The sequence below is a fragment of the Tasmannia lanceolata genome, unplaced genomic scaffold, assembly GCF_043159265.1.
Source record: "Tasmannia lanceolata isolate RefF3 unplaced genomic scaffold, GAP_Taslan_0.1 ptg000018l, whole genome shotgun sequence".
Lineage (NCBI taxonomy): Eukaryota > Viridiplantae > Streptophyta > Magnoliopsida > Canellales > Winteraceae > Tasmannia > Tasmannia lanceolata.
The window spans coordinates 9762239-9771365 of NW_027518695.1; the positions used below are offsets into that span (position 1 = coordinate 9762239).

At 40.8% G+C, this 9127-nt stretch overlaps 1 pseudogene across 1 annotated transcript; it reads right to left on the reverse strand.

The window, feature by feature from the left end:
- Positions 1-485: 485 nt before the first annotated feature.
- On the reverse strand, positions 486-1712 carry LOC143850037 (metal-independent phosphoserine phosphatase pseudogene; annotated as a pseudogene). Its single transcript, XR_013235943.1, has 3 exons — positions 1544-1712; positions 1137-1445; positions 486-795 (listed from the first exon to the last, which is right to left on the reverse strand). The product of XR_013235943.1 is annotated as a metal-independent phosphoserine phosphatase pseudogene (transcript).
- Between the last annotated feature and the right edge of the window lie 7415 nt (positions 1713-9127).

Here is a 9127-nt window from a genome sequence, read left to right on the forward strand (position 1 = left end):
TTCCTAGCGCAAACAAACACTACTCGCAAATCTCCCTCCTAATAGGCAAGGATGGCCTACAACGGCCAACAACGGGAAACTACGGTCCGGAATCCGCCTCTTTAGCAAACAAGCAAGGGATGAGACTTTCTTTATGATCTAATTAAAGTTTCTTAATTAGAATCTCTCCACACTCATGAATATAGACACAGAGTTGAGCTCTCTTTCCCTCACTTTCTCTCTCTAATTATTTCCCCTTCTCCCTCTATTTCATATTAGGAAGGGTTTAAATTGTTTTTTTTTAATCAATTAATAAAGATTCTTTTTAGAAAAATGTTATATCATCCCGCGCTTTCCAAATGGCCTTAAGGATTCACCATATCAATGGTCTCAAAATATGCTATTCATAACAAACCAATGACCATATATAGTAGACATGAAACATCAAGCAATATAGCAATTCCACAGCTCTTCTTTATTAATAAATGTCTAATAGAGAAGCTCTTCACATGCACACATGCATTTAGAATTGGAAGGAATCACCATTGAATCCCCTCTGGAGGAAACCGATTTGGTTAAGGTGGCTCACATCACTCCATGTCTTGAATACACACTTGTTGTGAGAGAGATGAAGGACATTAACGGACGCATTATGCACCTTCCCAGCCGATGGCTCCTGTGTCATGGCCATGTATATCGCTCTCAGAATACCCCCATGAGTCACAACTATGACACGTTCGCCCTTGTGCTTTGAAGCGATTTGTTGGAGAGCAACAACGGACCTCTCACATAGTTGAATAAAGCTCTCTCCCCCACCTGTTAAAACATAAAAGATTAAATAACGCCATGTCCAACAGCTTAAGCTTTTAGAGTAATTGGTTGTTTCACATGGCATCAGAGCAAATTCATTGATATTAAAAAATCCACATGTAATCGCCAAAAGAGGGGTAATATGTGCCACATGTAGGCCAACCCTTGAAAAGGCTCCTCACGTGAGGATTAAATAACGCCAACCGATTGTGAGCCAAAAGCAGTTATTGGACTAAAAAATATAACTAACTTTGAGTTCAATAATTGGTTTTGGGCTCACAATCAGTTGGCATCTTCTTAAATGAATGGGCCATAAGCTTTTGGAGTAACTGGTTGTTTCACTTCACCTGGGATTTCTAGGTCATTTTGTGGTGAGAAAAATGCATGATAAGCCTCAGGCTCTTTCTCTTGAATCTCACTCCAAAACAAACCTTGCAAGCTCCCTGTATGTCTTTCCTTTAATTCAGGCACTACAATGACCTGATCATGGTAATGACACTTGTTGGCAATCATTTCTGCGGTGTCTTTGGCGCGCTTGAGATCAGATGAGTACACAGCTATGGGTTTCCTTTCCTTTCCCAATCTCTCTGCAATCGCCACTGCCTGCTTCCACCCGACCTCGTTCAGCTCCGATTCTAACTGACCCTGAATTCTTCCTGTTAAATCATAAAAAGATTTGTTAAACTATAAAAGATTAGATAACCCATCTCGAAGGGCTTAAGCTTTTGGAGTAACTGATTGTTTGACACTATACCAGAAGCATTCCATGTGGTCTCTCCATGACGAACGAGAACAATCTCACAAACATCGTTTGGGATTTCATCCTGGCATTCGGCATCAATGGTAATGGAGTTGATTGTTGGTGTGGCTGTGGGCATGGGCATGGGCATGGTGAAAGTTGCTGTGGATGACAAGAAAGCCATGGAGGAGACGCTTTAATCGAACAAGAAACGATACTTCTTGGGTTAACTTCAACAAGGTAAACAGAACTACTCACAACTGGTTTAAAAAGGTTAAGCTCTTTCCCTAATTAGATTTGTAACGTAAATGTTTTCAATTAGATTCTTAGGGTATGCATTTTCAATTAAATTTGTAACGTAAGCATAATTGTCTTTCTCTTTTTAGAGAAGTATGCATTAATTAGTGAGAGATTTTGAAGACAGAGAGGAATGTATATGGACGGTATTATTTGCTCGTGTATTTATCACTACTCTTTTACACTTAGAGGGGGCTGTCCCAAGTAAAGCAAAGCTGCAAATATATCACTTCCCATTGTATTATTCATTCAATTCATCTGAGGTGGTTGTTCTCTCCTGCAAAATTGAGCCACGAAATGGCTCTCCGCGAAATTGCCTAGTGAATCTCCTGTATCTTGTAATAGAGGATGATTTGTTAGGACAAGATCCATCCATTATCAGGCCCACAAGATGAACGGCTTTGATTATCTAAAAGTGGGCCCACTTATTCCCCCTATGCCATCTCTCGTTATTAAAAAAATAGCACTTTTCCTTCTTCCCTACTTAACTGGGCGTTCGAATTTCCCCTACATTTGCCTCTGTCCCTCTCCAGGAAAAAAAAAACTTTTCGTTCTTCCATCAGAACCCCATAAGAATACTGTAGAGAAGATGCAATACCCAGAATGTAATTTCATTTAAACTTAAGAGTATCTCGGTTAAATTACCAAAAATCTGTATTAGGGCTACTTAATAACAGTATAGATACTAATGACAAGTTTATTTCACTACCAAAAACCCTAAACTAAGGAAGAGAAAACATCCCTGGAAAGAACTGTGAGCCGCCAGAGATTCTCCCACCACCGGAGGGAATCAAATCAAGGTAAGAATAGGGTGTAGACTATGATTGTGCATAAACTGTGATGGTATATTGCTTGTTTGTATCAATTATGGTTTGTGTGGAGGAATACTCTTTCATTAGTATCATGTGATTTGATTGGGTTCTGTGGAAACCTTCCATCACGAGCTTTCCAACGAACCCAACCTCGCAGGGTTTCGATGAAGAACGAAGAAGTCAAGGCCCTCCAAAATTTGGTGAAAATCGGAGAAAAATCGCCAATGGAAAGAAATCTCCATTCGTCTATTCGGTTCGGACGCCAGAATGGCTTAGTCGGGTGAATGAACTGTCTTCGGACGTCCAAAGGAAAAACCTCGCGGCCAAACGTGAATGAGATTTTTTGGGGCCTCTGGTTCGGATTGGCTCGGGCGCCCCTAAGAAATGTCTTGAATCCCAAACTGACTTGCTCGGGCGTCCGAACCATGAATTTCTAGGGACTTTATTTTTAAGGTACGAGCGACCCAACCTCCAGAGCATCTTACATACCCTTTCTAATACTAATAACCCTGGCGGGACTTATTAGGGTGTGCATGTGCAACTAAATGTAGGTAATCAAAGTGCAAACATGTGAAAGACACCTTGACTTCAAATCAGGGTGAGTGATAGGGGACTTCTTTAGTAATTCGATATCAAATTCTCCGGACTTATCAAATTGATATTCGTAACCCTAATTGTACGAGATTTGATCTTTCCGTTGACCAACCTTGGGTGTAGCATGAATATGTACGTCATGATTTGCAGTGCACACATTGCAAGATTTGATCCATCATTGACTGCTTAACACATATTGTTCATGCACGTCTTATTCTATGCTTTGATAAACTTTTGTAAGAGTATTGTAGAGAAATGAAATACCCATAATGTACTTCCACTTAAACTTAAGGGTAGTTCATTCAAATTACCAAAAATCTGTATTAGGACTACTTAATATCAGTATAGATACTAATGACAAGTTTATTTCTCCACCAAAAACCCTAAACTAAGGAGGAGAAAACATCCCTAAAAAGAATCGTGAGCCATAGGAGATTCTCCCATTAACAGTGGGAATCAAATCAAGGTAAGAATAGGGTTTCCCTTTTCAAAAAAAAAGGTAAGAATAGGGTTTAGATTGTGATTGTGCATTAACGGTGATGATATATTGCCTCTTTGCATTAGTTAGGGTTTGTGTGGAGGGATTCTCTTTCTTTTTTCATCGTCCGGAGAAGATTCGATGAGTATCCTGCTATTTGATTGGGTTCTGTGGAAACCTTCCACCACAAGCTTTCCAACAAACCCAACCTTCCAGGGTTTCAATGAAGAACGAAGAAGTCAAGGCCCTCCAAAGTTTGGTGAAAATCGGAGAAAAATAGTCATGGAAAGAAATCTTTGTTCGTCTATTCGGGCACCTGAAGGGCTTAGTCGAGTGTTCGAACTGTCTTCGGACGTCCGAAGGAAAACCCTCAGGCCCTCTAACAAACGTGACTGAGATTTTTTGGGGCCTCTGGTTCGGATTGGCTCGGGTGCCTGGAGAAATGTTCTGAATCCCGAACCGACTTGCATGGGCGTCCGAACCATGAATTTTTGGGGACTTTATTTTTAAGGTACGGGGGACCCAGCCTCCACTAGGGCGCCCGAATTCCCCCTGATAAAGGTTCTCATGTATGGCTCTAATGATATTTTGCCTCATATCCTCCGGTTTCATCCAATCTCATATTGATCTACCGTGAGCATCTTACATACGCTGATACTGATAATCCTCCAGGGATTTTATTAGTGTGAACTTGTGAAACTAAATGTAGGCAATCAAAGTGCAAACTTCTGATGTACCTGTCATTGACGAACCTTGGGTCTAGCATGCATCTGTACGTCGGTGATTTGCAGTGCACACATTGCAAGATTTGATCCATCATTGTTCTTGACCATGAATATATTTGATTGCTCACCACATATTGTTCATGCACATCTTATTACATGCTTTTGATGAACTTTTGTATGGATATGCTGCCATCATTATAGTGATATTATGTTTTGACACTCTCGTGAGGCTTAGGTTATTCTGTACCATCCGCCAATGGGGCATTAATGCGTTGGCTTTTGTATCCTGCCAATGGGATTAATACGTTGGTTTTTGGGTCTCTGGCGGTGGGGGAATGTATAATACATTGGCACTGTTGACAGTAAATTTTATAGAAATGAGTTCCGACACCGTGGGATCTTGGTGATAAAATAACGACCTATTTTGTTTCTGGACTAACCCTATGACCTTGAGGTGTTCATATCTCTATTTCTATTCTGTTTTGCCTTTGTTTTAGATTCAATCTTAGTTTTCGTTTCAGAATGTGATCTACGCATGATCTCTTCTGGATTGTACCGAGCATGGATTTCTGACCGTTATGAATATGGTTCATGTGATACTTTGGATTACCTGGTTATTCTATTACAAACCTTTGTTCCATTAGCATGCTTAGACCCTGCTAGAATAATACCTTATAATCGCATGGAGCATTAGCTGACCCGTGGTGTACATTTACAGATCCTGAGGTTTGACTCCTGTGAAAAGTTGGGAGAAAGCGGGAGCGAAGATTACCGTCTGAGATATTTTAGTATCATCTGTTTTTATTTTGAGTGAGTATTGGCGTTGAGCAATATTAAAGACTATAGATGATTATTTTATTATTTTGGGATGGGGGTGTCAAGTGTGGTGGTGACTTTTACTCATTCTATTATGGTGATTGAACTTTAGTATATAAAATAAAGTTCAGCATGGTTCTGATATCTGCTTAGCCTTGCACGCTTGTAGAGTTTACTTTGCAAGTATATGACGTTGTTACATACCAGATCGAGGTGTTGATTCGGGACGTGACAGAAAAGTGATATCAGAGCCAAGGCTTTAGATATCTAGGACATCCATCCGAAGAATATGAGAGTGGGGAAATTGAAGATGTTGGTAGTTAGCAAATTAGGAAGCGCTGGATGGAGTTGTGGGTACCGGGGGACGCCTGGATAGAACATGGGCTAGTCAAACGAATAATATATATATATATATATATATATATATATATATATATATATATATATATATATATATATATATCTGTGTGTGTGTGTGATAATATTGATTTTCATGTGTAAACTAGCTAACTTAGTCATTTGGTCTAATTTTAGAATGGCGCCTCATGAACGTGGAACTCGCACTGGGGCTCTTCAATAGGTAGTTGACCGCAATCAGATCACAACACAGAATGAGCAGCTCGAGGGAGAGACTTGGAATCCCGAATTCCATTTCTTCTCAAGATTGTTTCACACCTGTCCTAACTAGGTGCTTCACCCAAAATCAACCATTCACTTTTTTGTGAGTGACTGAGAATAATTTCACTGAAGAACATGTTATTTTAATCTCATCCCTTCACAAAAAAGTAAAAAAGGTTGATCTCTAGGCTGAAGAATTTAGCCACGACGAACTTGAAACAATCGGTTTCTTCTCTCCCCAGACATTTTCTCTCTCCCCTCTTTTAGGTACATATACACAAGTCAAGCTCTCTCGCTCTCTCTAAACTTTCTTAGATTCACAAAGTTGGGCTCTATTCCTAATTGTGTCTCATTTCCTCTCTTTTTTTTGAAATGGCAATAATAATATATAGCAAATTTAGGAGGCCGAGATGGACCACCCATATCTACAATAGGAAGCAAGAAAGAAACAGGAACGAAGAAAAAACAAAATACAGAGAAAACCCCTTTTCAGGGAGGAAGGTGGTCGAACCACAGAATAGAACCACCGGAGACACCACACTTAGCTAGCGCATCTGCCTTATCATTTGCCGATCTTCTAACATGTTTAAAGCCGATAGCGGACCCCGCAGTTAAGTCCTCAATCTCATCAAAAATGGAAAGAAATCTTCACGGAGGAGCCACCCCACCTTTCAACCAACGAATCACATTTAACGAATCTCCCTCAACAATGGTCTGATCCATCAACCTTCTATCAATATTCAAAATGCCAAAATGTGCCACCCTCACTTCCGCATCTGAGGAATCAGACACACCAATAGAGCCGTAGTATGCCCACATAACATCCCCCTTATCATTGTGACAAACCCCTCCCACTCCTGCCGGACCCGGATTGCCGGAACTCGCACCATCGAAATTAACCTTATACATGTTTTGAGCAGGGGGCTTCCACCTATGCAAAATAAGATCTCTGCGCTCAACACTAAAGCACACCTCCAGCCAACCTTTCCAAAGATCAAAAGCCGATACAAACCGAAAGGATGGGAGGCATCTCGCCCAAGATATAACCAAGGTGATGATCTTCAAGTAAATCCAATGAGGATTCATGGCTTTCCCCTCAAAAACTCTAGAGTTCCTCTCCTTCCATATAGACCACCACGTAGCAAGTAAACAAAAATTCCACAAGGTTTTTCCTTTTTCCTTCCAAGGAACCCCTCCCCATTGGTGCAATAGCGACGGAATAGATTTTGGAAAAACCCAACAAATCTCAAATCTCATGAAGATGAATTGCCATATGAGCCTAGTGAACGAACAATGCATAAACAAGTGATCCACAGATTCCCCATCATGCAGACATAGTGGGCAATGATCCATACCTTTGCCGAACATGAAGGGTTAGAAATGGGCATAATACTGTTATAGAAAGATTTAACCGAGAAAGTCCCAGAAGGTTCCTCAATCCAAAGCCTTTTATCCTCCCCATTCCTTTTAATGTAACAACCCTCAAGAAGGGCCCGCAGGCTAGAGACCAATTCCACCTCCCACTCAAAAAATGATCTTCTAAACCTAGGGTTCCACACAAGAACACCCTCATTCCACTCAAAGAAATCCCTAACGAAGGCCTCCCTATTTGAAGCCATATTGAATAATCTCGGAAATCGACACTTAAAGGACACATCCCCACACCACACATCCTGCCAGAAAGATATTCTATCACCCTTATACACTCTAAATCTAACCTTTAACTTGAAAAGAGAAGAGATTTTTAGAATGTCTCTCCAAACCGACAACCCTTTTTTTTCAAACAAGTCCAAGGATTCCCATCTCCCCACATCACATCCATACTTACTTCTAATGACCTTGACCCACCAACGATCATGCTCATCCCCAAATCTCCATAACCATTTACCCAAGAGCGCATGATTAAAATCTCTAATTCTCCTGATACCCAAACCACCCAACTTGATGGGGACACAAACCTCCTCCCATTTTACCAAAGCAATTCCTCTCTTATCCTCATTCCCACCCCACAAAAATCTCCTCTGGATCTGTTCAATCCTAAGGGAGACACTAACAGGGCATTTAAATAAAGACATGAAGTATATAGGTATATTGGACAATACCGCCTTAACCAGCACAAGCCTACCACCATGAGAAACAAGATTCCTTTTCCATGAACCTAATCTTCTCTCGATCCTCTCAACTATAGGAACCCACAGATCTTTATTCGGTCTACCAACCCCTAACGGAAGGCCCAAATATGAGGAAGGCAACACGTCCAGCTGACATCCCAGAATCACAGCAATTTCCAGAGCCCTCTCCTCAGGAATATTCAAAGTAAAAATTTTAGACTTGTGAAAATTAGATTTTTGGCCTGAAATGAGCTCATAGCATCTCAAAATGGCTTTTAAGTTTCTCACTTGCCCAATCTCTGGCTCACAAAATAATAATGTATCATCAGCAAATTACAAGTGGGAGACCTCCACCTCCTCCAAGCCGATCCTGAATCCTCTAAAAAGATCAAGGCCGCTTCCCTTCGCCAGTAACCTACTAAGGATTTCCGCCACAATGATAAACAAGAAAGGGGATAAAGGATCCCCTTGTCTAAGCCCTCTAGACGACTTGAAGAAACCCTTTGGAGATCCATTAATGAGAATAGAAAACCAAGCAGATGACACACAACTCTTCATCCACGAACGCCATAGACATCCGAATCCCATAAGCTGAAGAGAGTAATCCAGACATCCCCAATCCACTTTATCATAAGCTTTCTCCATGTCCAACTTACACAAGATGCCTTGCTTACAAAGTTTGCGATATGAGTCTATAGCCTCATTTGCAATCAAGGAGCAATCTAAAATTTGTCTTTTTTCTACGAAAGCACATTGATAATCCAATATGATTGATGGAAGAACCCTTTTTAAGCGATCCGATAAAACTTTAGCCAAAACCTTATAAAGGCATCCCACAAGACTGATAGGCCTAAACTCCGATATCCTACTAGCACCTTCCACCTTAGGAATTAGAGTAATGAAAGTAGCCCCCGAACCTCTATCCAACTCCATACCTTGATGGAACTCATGAAAAAACACCACTAGGTCACCCTTGACATATTCCCAACAAGATTGGAAAAATGCCAAACAAAAGCCATCCGGCCCGGGAGCCTTATCTCTACTCAAAGAGAAAACAGCCCTCTCAATCTCGTCGACCTCAAACGGATCCTCCAGTTTCCTACTCTGATCACATTCTAAATTATTAAAATCCACCCCATCCGGAATAG